The sequence below is a fragment of the Vulpes lagopus genome, chromosome 4 (assembly GCF_018345385.1).
Source record: "Vulpes lagopus strain Blue_001 chromosome 4, ASM1834538v1, whole genome shotgun sequence".
NCBI classification, from domain to species: Eukaryota; Metazoa; Chordata; class Mammalia; order Carnivora; family Canidae; genus Vulpes; species Vulpes lagopus.
The window spans coordinates 31,231,045-31,243,116 of record NC_054827.1 but is presented as its reverse complement, the minus strand read 5'-3'; the positions used below and the strand labels follow the sequence as shown (position 1 = coordinate 31,243,116).

General features: G+C 38.4%; 1 pseudogene; it reads right to left on the bottom strand.

The window, feature by feature from the left end:
• Nucleotides 1-291: 291 nt before the first annotated feature.
• On the bottom strand, nucleotides 292-2,398 carry LOC121488695 (annotated as a pseudogene).
• Nucleotides 2,399-12,072: the final 9,674 nt, after the last annotated feature.

Below are 12,072 nucleotides of genomic sequence, written 5' to 3'. Positions count from 1 at the left end.
ATAAACAATCTACCATGAGGAATTTTACTGAGAATCCTGCCTCAGAAAGGTGTTTACAACAAAAACCAGAGAGTCTGAAGAATCACAGCCAGCAGGGTTCTTGTTCTTCAAGAGGGTGTGAGCCTGGACACCTCACAAACATGCTTAGCCCTTCAAGAGATAGACATGAGGTACTGAAACATCTACTGTGACCCCTTGAGAGTCACTTTTGCTTTAATATATTCCTGAGACTGGGGATGATGAGTGCAAATAATGTACATAAAGTTGAAAACTGACAGGTTACTTGAAAAGCTATGCCATGTTCATACTAGGAACTATGATTTCCTTGAAGATGGGCATGTATTTCAGATTCACCTGCATTGGGGCCTGTTCTAGAGTCTTGATGATGGTCTGCTTTGTATTCTTCTAGGCCAGTGTCCCAGCCAGGAGCACGCCAATGTGGTCATCCCTGAAGTCTTGGTGTTGACTGATCAGAGTTGAGATGTCCAGATAGAGCAGAGGAGGGTCCGTGAGCTTAATAACTTCTGTAGGGGCAATGATAGCATTACGATGTCCACCTATATCTTCACGAAATCCAGAAGCCAGCTTCTGGAATGAGAAGTGGAGTTGCTCAGCTTCCCTGACCACCCTTTCAGCACCATCCCTGTGTTCCTTGGTGCTCCAGAATGAGATATGCTTCTGCATGCTGGCCCATAGGTACTCCACTTGCCATCCTCCTTTTTTTATATGGCTTTTGGATTTTGGCAAAATCATTAAAATATTCTTCCACAGTGAGACAGATGATGTTTACAGTGTTTGAGCCTAACAGCCACTTCTTTGTCATCAGCTCATTGAGATGTTGCTCCAGATCCAGGAAAACCTCCCCCAGCAGGCTGCGACAGCCCTCTTTTGCAATAGTGTCTGAAATCCCATCCGTTTTTGGTTGGCTCAGGGATATGCCCTCTTCCATTTCATTCAAAAAAATATATCCTTTTTAAACCAACGATAAATTCTTCAAAGCTTTGACAGTTGTTGATGGCTATCATATATTGAATATAGTGTAGGTATCATTGACTTCTCAGCTGTTCTTCATACAACCGAACTTCATCTTTGCATCTACTTAATACGAATTCATTTGCTAAAGACAGAGACTAGTTTGTGTCACAAACCTTTGTTTTTGCTTATCTGAGGAGCAACTTCAAGAATTTGTTTAACGTCTAGAAGAAAGTGTTACTTGATATCCACTTTGTTCAGCTTTAGGCTCAGCATCTTTTATCCAGTCTTTCTTGTCTGTTTCTAGTGCTTTCTGCAGCCAGATGATAATGTCTGAAGTGAGAGTTGAAAGGTACCTGTGGAGCAGATCAGGGACTACTTTAGAGAAAGTAAAGGTTGCTATCCACTTCTGGGCCAGCTCCACATCCTCTGTCATCTCTGTGCTTGTGTAGGTGTTTGACACCCATGTCCACAGGCTCATGATTTCATTTGCTTCTAGGTCTTCTAACTCAAGCTCCTGCATCCATGTTCTCAGAGCCTGGTGGTACATGTTCAGGAGGTTTCTGAAAATATCATAATAGGGAGGAAAACACTTAACCATCAGGTTTTTGGCAATGACAGGTCATCCAGGACATACTTACTTATGATTTCCAGGTGGCAGATAAATCTTATCTTGTTGGACTCCTTGGGGTCTGCCTGTGTGGCCTCAGTTCTAGTACTCATGGCTCTGTCCAAGATGGCAAACATTTTCTCCTTGCAATTCTTGGGCCTCTTGGAAGAAAACAAGCTAGTTTACTACTACCCCTACTTCTTAATACTTCTTCTTCTTCTTCTTCTTCTTCTTCTTCTTCTTCTTCTTCTTCTTCTTCTTCTTCTTCTTCTTCTTCTTCTTCTTCTTCTTCTTCGGCCAGATACACATTGGCCAATCTGTCTTTCTTTTTGATGATTTTGACAACTGAGACCAGTAAGTGGGGTCACAGGAGATGACCAGCAAACTCTGCAGCACTATCCACATCTGCTTGGCTAGCTCATCTGAGAGTCCCTGCATGCTCCCAAAGTAGCCATGGATGAGGATCATGTTGTTCACGTTCCCTCTGTCTACATAGGACTGCTTATAGATCAGCCCATCTTGGGAATGAGCACTCCAGCTCCATCAGCTTCCAGTCAACCTGAAGGAATGCCCCTTGTTTAATGAAGTCCTGGGTCCCCCTCATAATCTGGGGTCCTTAATTGTCCTTGAGGGTCTCTGAAGCTGCAGTGAACTGGCTATGCCACATCACAGCATACTTCATATCCTTGACTCTCTCGATGGCACTGATGCTCTGTTTCTAGTCTTTGCTGACATCGGCAAGGGACTTCTAGATATGTCTGATGCCATTCAGTAATGTGTGGAGCTGGCTCAGGCCCATGTGGCTAACCTGTCCAATCACAAATGGATAGTGGCCATCCATCTAGCCTCTGTGGAGTGCTTTTTCCAGCCTGATGCTCTCCTTTGTCCAACTGGCCTCGGTACTGAAGTGGCCCCACTTCCCTTTGGAACACCCTTGCAATCTGTTTTCTTGGTGCCTAAACATTGGGTAAAATCCCTGCACCTGTAACACTAGAGTTACCCTTCTTCAGTAAGAAGAAGTAAGAAGGAAGTAAGGTTTGGGGGCCCATCTAGGTTGCTACAGAAAAACATAAATTAAGGCGAAGATAAAACTGACTCCAATAATTTTTATACAGTGCTGTATACTGTGTAAAAACTCTGAATAGTGCTAACTTCCAGAAGAGAGTGCTTATTTATTTTTTACTTATAGGTAGTTACAGTAGGGAATTGATCACCTTGATACAATCAGAGAATGGGAAGCATGCAAGCTGATTTCAGGCTTTGTGAGAACTATTCTATTTCTAGTTTGAAGTAATCCTAAAGTAGGACCTTTCATGAATATTAACTGAAAGCAAAGGTTGTTTACCTGGCCCATTCCCTTGCTAGGCTTTGGCCAATTTTCCCTTCCCCAGTGCTTGGAGACTGGCAAAGGCTCTGCTTAGCTTTCCAGCTTCTTAGTAAATCCTTTCTTCCTGGCTTCTCAGCCTCTTACACTGAAAATGTTAGGAATAAATAATATCCTCAGGGAAAAAAGAAGCACAGAAAGTCATGCTCACAGTTTTCCCATTCTCTTTTCTCCCAAACCTAAGCCCCTCAATTCCTAGCAGCCTAGATAACCCTCAATTCCATTTTTTTCCTTCTCCTAGCCCTAACAGAGCTCTTAGCTTTAAAATTCAACTTGACCTCCTGGTTGGTGCCAATTACTAGGGGAGAAACAGCAGAGCCTGCTGAGCTTACGTCAATGTTCTTTTCTCTTGGATCTTAGACTTTCAAGTTCTTACTGACTATGTTGCTGTATGATTATTTCAAACAGATGATTTCAAAACTTTTTTTTAAAAGATTTTATTTATTTACTCATGAGAGACACACAGAGAGAGGCAGAGACATACGCAGAGGGAGAAGCAGCCTCCCTGCAGAGAACCTGATGCAGGACTTGATCCCAGGACTCTGGGATCATGGCTTGAGCCAAAGGCAGAAGCTCAACCACTGAGCCACCCAATGCTCCTCAAAACATTTTTATCCACTTTTAAATTTTTTCCCTTAGAGTGTTGGTCTGCTACAACTACCATAACTATATTATCATAACTATAAAAAATATATGGTATTTTTAAAAAAAGATTTTATTTATTTATTCATGAGAGAGACACAGGCAGAGGGAGAAGCAGGCTCCAGGGAGCCCGACGTGGGACTCAATCCCGGGTCTCCAGATCAGGCCCTGGGCTGAAGGCGGCGCTATACCGCTGAGCCACCCTTGCTGCCCTTATAGCATTTTTAATAAAGATTTTATTTATTTGAGAGAGACTGAGCCAAAGAGAAAGCATGAGTGGGGCAAGGGGCAGAGGGAGAAGCAGACTCCCCCATGAACAGAGACCCTGATGCGGGGCTCAATCCCAGGACCCCAGGATCATGACCGGAGCCAAAGGCAGATGCTTAGCCAACTGAGCCTCCCAGGCACCCCAAAAGCATAATATTTTTATGTAAAAAATAAAATTCTCAATTTCTCAAAAAATATTTGGCAAAATGAGGCCCACATTCTTGTATGGAAATAATGGCTTGAGGTAAGTAGCTCCTGTTCTTTTAATTTCAGGTATACGCTTTCCAGTTTTAATTATCTGGATTACTCAGTGATCCTCGAGAGTAAAAAAAGAAGGAGATCCATAATCAAGCTTTGAATAATACCTAATTGTGCTAATACCTAATTGTGTTGTATAAAAGGAGAGCTGAAGGCGACATGAGAATGCATATTCAAAAAAAGGAAAAGGAAAATTAGAAGACTGTTGTATCATGGAAGTCAAGGGAAGACAATGTTTCAGGACGGAAGGCAAGAAGACTGTGCCGATTAACTGTTCTAATTCTATATTGAGTGACTGAAGTGTAATTAGTGATTTTGAAAGAGTATTTTTATAGAATAATGGAGATGACAGCCAGGTTGGGGTGGCTTAAGTAGTCAATAAGATATGTGGAAACAAAGTAGTGAGTGTAGAGGGCTAGTGAAAAAGAGTCTGTCTGTGACAGGAGGGCAAGAGAAAAGATGTTTCAGGGGAAAGATGGGGTTGAGTAATAAATTTCAGACAAGAGTGGCCTTTCTTTACTGTCTTCTTCCCAGTGCCATCAGCCAGCTTTTTCTTGCTTCCTTGCAAGATGAAACGCTGCTAAGATATTTTCTTGAAGGCGAGAGACAGCGAAAGGTGGTCAGCATTTTCATCTCTCAAACAAGAAAGAAACAAGGCTCGCCAGGCCATCTGGAGCCTGATTTAGGTTACAACCGAAAAAAGTAAATTAAGGCAGTGAGAGGCTGACTTCAACCATCCCCCTGACCTGAGGAGCCACCGCATCCTCAGAAGTTACCCCGCTTTCCTGCCTTTACCAGAAATAGTCGAGAGACAGCAGCACAAAAGCTGCCTTTTTTCCTTTGGAAAAGCAAGAGGAGCGCTGAGACATTTCCCCCCTAGCTTCAGGGATCTGTTAATTGGCTCCCCAGTAAAATTACAGAAGCAGCCTGCCTGATAATGATTGTAAATGACAGAGACGATCAGGTTTACCTTGTGATGTCCCCGGGGGACTTGCAGTTAGTTTAGTCTGAACTTAGCATCAGCTGCTCAGGTACCTTGCTTCCCAGCACGCAGTGGCTGGACTCATCCTGTATTCTTTCAAGCCTCATTAGTGTTCCAGCCTTCTCTCCCTCTCCCTCCCATCCCCAGCAGCCTCCTGCCTCTCGCTGTCCCCCTCCTCCTTCTCAATTTCCAGGACTCCCAAAGCATGCCAATGGAGAAACTGAAGTCAGATTCCTTGCAGAGGTTGGGTTCTTTTGTCTTCTGGCCTGGAAGAAACAACCAACTCATGGCTTTGAGCTGCGGGTTATTATCCCTCCAGGAAACTATACACCAACTTCACTGAACTCCAACCTCTATTAACTCCTTTACAGTTCGAAGGTACTCAGCTCGAGGATTTTATAGTTCATTAGAGGTGTTTGGAATGTACCATGGGTCTTAAAGAGAAGTTAATATGCCAAATAGCTAAATGGTGAAGGAGGCAGTTTTCATTAAAACCAAATCTCCAGTCTTTTAATTTTCCAGAAGCCACCGTGTATGTGGATGTAGTTACATATATCTGCGTATGTATGTATGTGTGGGAATATGAGGATGTTTAATAGATGTTACATACATATTACATATACGTATATAATACATGCAATCTATGTGTACATATACAGTATGCGTGTGTATGTATGCATATGTAATATGTATCTGTAATATATCACATATACATACATATTAAAACAAAGTTTAATGCATAGATCACTTATGGACCTTGTTAAAATGCAGAATCTCATCTAGATCTGGGAAGAAGCCCACTCTCAGGTAACATAGATGTTGCTTTTGGGGACCATGTTTTGAACAACATATCTTTTTTTGTTTTGAACAGCAAATCTTAAAGAGGTCTTTGCTTATTCCCCCCAAGCTTTTTCATCCTAACCTATCTGCCCTACTCCTCAATTATCCACTTGACAGAGGGCTTTTTTGTCATTTCTCAAAATAACAAATACTTAGCTACTGAGGAAAGCAGACTCTGGTTTCCTGGTGTTCTGGTTTCCTGTTCCAGAAAGTATACTGGGAAATACCAAAGATAATGTGAAATCTTTTAAGATTTTTATGAGTTTACTATTATTTCTTTAATTTGCTAAGTTGAGCAATTACCTAACGAATTTCTAATTAATCTTATCCGTTTCCACATATGCGTACAAGGTTATAAATTCACATTTTGTTCTTATTTAGATGTATACCACATTTTTTAAATTGTGGCCAAAAACAAAATTTACCATCGTAACCATTTTTAAGTGTACAATAGAGTACATATAGTGTTAACTATAAGCACATTGTTGTACAACAGATTTCTGGAACTTTTTCATCTCGCACAACTGAAACTTTGTCCATTGATCAGCAACTCCCTTTTTTCTCTCCTCCAGCTCCTGGCAATTATTATTCTCCTTTTTGTTTCTAAGAATATGACTACTATAGATAACCTATGTAAATGGAATATTCAGTATCAGTCTTTTTGTGACTAGCCTGTTTCACTTACCATAATGTTCTCAAGGTTCATCCATGTTGTAACATATGACAGAATTTCCTTCTTTTTTAAGGCTAAATAATATTTCATTATACGTATATGCCACATGTTCTTTATCCATTCATTCACTGGTGGGCATTTGGTTTGCTTCCACCTCTTGTCTCTTGTGAGTAATGCTGCAGTGAACATGGGTGTGCAAATATCTCTTCAAGTTCCTGTTTTCAATTTGGAGGGGGGATATACACTCAAAAATGGGACTGTTGGATCTTATGGTAATTCTATTTTTAATTTTTTAAGGAACCTACTTTCCCATAGCAGCTGCACCATTTGATATTCCTAACAACAATGTGCAAATTTCCAACTCCTCTAGATCCTCACTAATGTGTATTTTTTTTTCTTTTTTGATAGTGGCCATCCTAGTGATTGTAAGTTGGTATCTCATTATGGTTTTGATTTGCATTTCCCTGATTAGTGATACTGAGCATCTCTTCATGTGCCTATTGGCTATCTGTAATGTCTTTAGAAAAGTGTCTATTGAGGTCCTTGCTCATTGTTAAATTGGATTGCTTAGGTTTCTTGCTGCTGAGCTGCAGAAGTTCTTTAAATATTTTGGATATTAACCCCTTATGGTAAGCCATATGGTTTGCAAATATTATATCCCATTCCATAGGTTGCCTTTTCATTCTGCTGATTTTTTCCAGTGCTATGCAAAAGTTTTTAGGTTTGATGTAGTACCCTTCTCTATTTTTGTTTTTGTTGTCTGTGCTTTTGGTGTCATTTCCTTTTTTTTTTTTTTTTTTTTTGGTGTCATTTCCATGAAACCATTGCCAAATCCAATGTCATGAAGCTTTTCTCTTATTTTTTATTCTAGAAGTTTTATAGTTTCAGGATTTATGTTTAGGTCTTTAATCTATTTTTTAATAATAAATTTATTTTTTATTGGTGTTCAATTTGCCAACATATAGAATAACACCCAGTGCTCATCCCATCAAGTGCCCCCTCAGTGCCCGTCACCCATTCACCCCCACCCCCCGCCCTCCTCCCCTTCCACCACCCCTAATTCGTTTCCCAGAGTTAGGAGTCTTCATGTTCTGTCTCCCTTTCTGATATTTCCTACCCATTTCTTCTCCCTTCCCTTCTTTTCTTTTTTTTTTTTTTCTCTCCCTTCCCTTCTATTCCCTTTCACTATTTTTTATATTCCCCAAATGAATGAGACCATATAATGTTTGTCCTTCTCCGACTGACTTGCTTCACTCAGCATAATACCCTCCAGTTCCATCCACGTCGAAGCAAATGGTGGGTATTTGTCATTTCTAATGGCTGAGTAATATTCCATTGTATACATAGACCACATCTTCTTTATCCATTCATCTTTCGATGGACACCGAGGCTCCTTCCACAGTTTGGCTATTGTGGACATTGCTGCTACAAACATTGGGGTGCAGGTGTGCCGGCGTTTCATTGCATCTGCATCTTTGGGGCAAATCCCCAGCAGTGCAATTGCTGGGTCAGGGCAGGTCTATTTTTAACTCTTTGAGGAACCTCCACACAGTTTTCCAGAGTGGCTGCACCAGTTCACATTCCCACCAACAGCGCAAGAGGGTTCCCTTTTCTCCGCATCCTCTCTAACATTTGTTGTTTCCCGCCTTGTTAATTTTCCCCATTCTCACTGGTGTGAGGTGGTATCTCATTGTGGTTTTGATTTGTATTTCCTTGATGGCAAGTGATGCAGAGCATTTTCTCATGTGCGTGTTGGCCATGTCTATGTCTTCCTCTGTGAGATTTCTGTTCATGTCCTTTGCCCATTTCATTATTGGATTGTTTGTTTCTATTTATTTATTCATGAGAGACACACACAGAGAGAGGCAGAGACATAGGCAGAGGGAGAAGCAGGTTCCATGCAGGGAGCCTGATGTGAGACTCTGGGATCATGCCCTGAGCTGAAGGCAGACGGTCAACTGCTGAGCCACTCAGGTGTCCCTGAGTTAGTTTTGGTATATGGTGTAAGGTAAAGGTAATGGTCCCACTTCATTCTTTGTAGTTGCATGTGTAATCCTGTTTTCCTATCACCATTTGTTGGAGGAGCATATCACAAATTCTAAAATATAGTCTTTCAATGATCATTTAGATATCAAAAGTTTGTAATATCCATTATGAAATTTTAAATTTGACCCATGGTTGATTTAGATTTTTTTGTTGTTGTCTTATTTCCAAATATGTTGGTAAATTTTATTTGTTGGGGTCTGGGTATTTGTTACGAATTTTGAATTTTATTGCAATGTGGTTGTTATTATCACTGGTTCAGAGAGACTAGCCTTGTGAATGACTCCATAGGAAATTAAAGCATATAATACGTGTGTTGGAAAAGAATGTCCATTTGTTACTCATTAGATTATCTATCATCTATCTATCATCTATCTACCTCCCATTCAATCAAGCTAGTTAACTAGTTTACATTATTCTATGTAAGTACTAATTATTTTTCTGCTTTATCTATCATTTAAGAAAAGTGTGTTAAAATTCTTCCCTATGATTATTGATTTCTCAATTTTCTTTATAATTTTGTCAGTTTTAGTTTTATATATTTTAAGGTCATCTTTATGCATGAATTTCAGAATTGTTATATTATTTGGTGGTTGAAGATTAGTATTATGGTTACAAAATGAAATTTTTTTCTTCAGTAATGCTTTTTGACTTAAGGTATACATTATCTGATACTAATAGTACTTGTTTGGTCCATATTTTTCTAGTATATCCCTTTATTTTTTTTTCAGCTTCATATTTTCCGAATCATTACATTTTATGCTATAAACAACATGTAACTTAAAAATCTAATCTGAAAAGCTTTATCCTTTACATAACAAGATTAGTCCATTTTCATTTATTTATTATCAGATATTTGTATTTATTACTAACCTTTCTTTTTGTTTTTTTTTTCCTACACGCTATTCTTTTAATTTGCTTTTCTAAAAAAAATGCTGGTTTCTCATGAATTGAGAAACAGTCACAATTGATTTGGAAGTCATGTATTCTTCCCTTTGTCTTTAAAGTTAATTCTCCAAATTTTTGACATGCTAAAGATTTAACAAATTCTAAAGTTAATAATTATCTTTGCCCTCCTCCTGAACAATGATATGATGTTACAATAATTTTGCTTAATCACACCTCTTTCATATCCCCTATTATTTCTATTTAGTTATTTTAGTTTCAACTTGTTTTACCCCTTCTAAAACTATTATTAGTAGTACTACAATTGACATGTATTTATATTTACCTTAAAAATTTCTGTTTATTTTCTTATCATTGGTCCTTATATATTTCTCCATCATTTGGAGTTTATTCTTTTCTTTCTGAAGTATATCGTTTACTAGCTCTTTCAATAAAGATTTCTAGGTGTTATGTTGTCTGTCTTTGTTTATCTACAATTGCCTTTATGTTTGCCCTCCCCCTTTGAATGGTAATCTAGATAGTATAAGCATGTACATTTTTACCACTTTTGTTATTTTTGCCTTTGAATGGTAATCTAGATAGTATAAGCATGTACATTTTTTACCACTTTTATTATTTTTGCCCTCAGCATTTTGATGTTATTGGTCGATTACCTTTCCTTTCCTCAATTTCTTAGGGGTAATCGCTTTGTAGGGAATTTGCTTTCCTGTCCAAGTATAGATATGTCTATATGTAGAATCATTTTAATTTTCCCTTTCATGACTCACTGGACTTCTTATATCTCAGGATTCCTATATTTTATCAATTCTAAAAGATTTTTTCTTTCTCTTTCTCTTCTTTCTTTCTTTCTTTCTTTCTTTCTTTCTTTCTTTCTTTCTTCTTTCTTTCTTTTTCTTTCTTTTTTTTTTTTTTGGCATCATCCATGTTATCTCTCTATCCAGAAATTGAATTATTTCTATATTAGACTTCTTCATTCTCTCCTCCATGTCTCCTCACTTCTCTTTCATATTTTCCATTTTTATCTTTTTGTTTTACATTTTATGTAAATTATTCAGATTTATCTGTATCTGACATTGCTTCCATTGACATTGAATTTTATGTAATCGGCTATTTCTAGAAGTTCTAATTTTTTTTTAACTCTCGCTGCTCATTTTTTCACAGTTCCTTTTCTTTATGATTTATAATCATATCTTTTTAACCTTCTTTATCATTTTAAATGTATCAATTATATAGTCTTTTTTCAGATTGTTCTAATCTCCAAAGTCTGGGGTCATGCTAACCCTCTTGTTTGATTTGTTTGCTGACACTGATTTATGAAGACAATTTCCTCATTTCAATTCTAATTTTTTTTTTTTTTAAAATTTTTTTTTTTAATTTTTTTTTATTTATTTATGATAGTCACAGAGAGATAGAGAGAGGCAGAGACACAGGCAGAGGGAGAAGCAGGCTCCATGCACCGGGAGCCCGACGTGGGATTCGATCCCAGGTCTCCAGGATCGCGCCCTGGGCCAAAGGCAGGCGCCAAACCGCTGCGCCACCCAGGGATCCCCTCAATTCTAATTTTTTTATTGCAGGCATATTGTAGGTTTTTAGAAAAATTTGAATTCATTACCACCCCACCCATACCAGTGGAGTCCTGTTTGTTCTGAGTTGTAAAATTCTTTCCTGCAAAGCATTATTAATTTCTTTCTACAGTTATCTCGAGAACATTGCTTGTTTGGAACCAGATTTTATTTTTCCCATTAACTTTCCCAGTTGTAAATTCCTGCCACACAGCGTATAAATTTGGATACTACCCTTACACATAATATGAACTTGAGGCTTCAATTTCTCATGATAGGTGTTTTTCATACCAATATCCCTAAGCAGAGATAAGCTTTCTTGTGCCTTTTTTGGGCCAGAATGAAGAACCTGTTTATTGCCTCTTAACAGATAAGCTGATCTTTCACGGGTGGTGGTTACCTTGGATCTCAGTTCTTATCTGTATTTCCTAGCTCCAGGTGGCATTACAATTCCAGCCACTAACTAAACAGTCCCACATATGAGTCTTATATCTCTCACAGGCATTCTCTCTATGACCTCTTGCTTCTGGCTGAAAGTTTCCACTTGTTTCAAAAACGGCTATATATTTAAAAATTCTGTTGTTATAACTTACTGAACATTTCTGAGTATTTGGAGCAGGAAGAAAATCTATTTGAATTCAATTAGTCATACTGTTGAAAACATAAGAGTCAGAGTGATCTTTCAAAATATAAATAAGAAAGCATCATTCCATTATTTAAAATCGTTAAACAGCTTCTCACTGTACTTAGAATAAAATATAATCTCTTTCTTATGGTCTAAAACTGTTTCTTAATCAGGTCCTGCCTATCTTTTAATATCATCTCATGCAACTCTTCCTGTGGTGTATTCACTATTCTCTAACCATACTGGCTTGTTTTCTTTTCTTTAACATGCCAACTTCCCTTTCCTAAGACAGTGTTTCACAGGATCCT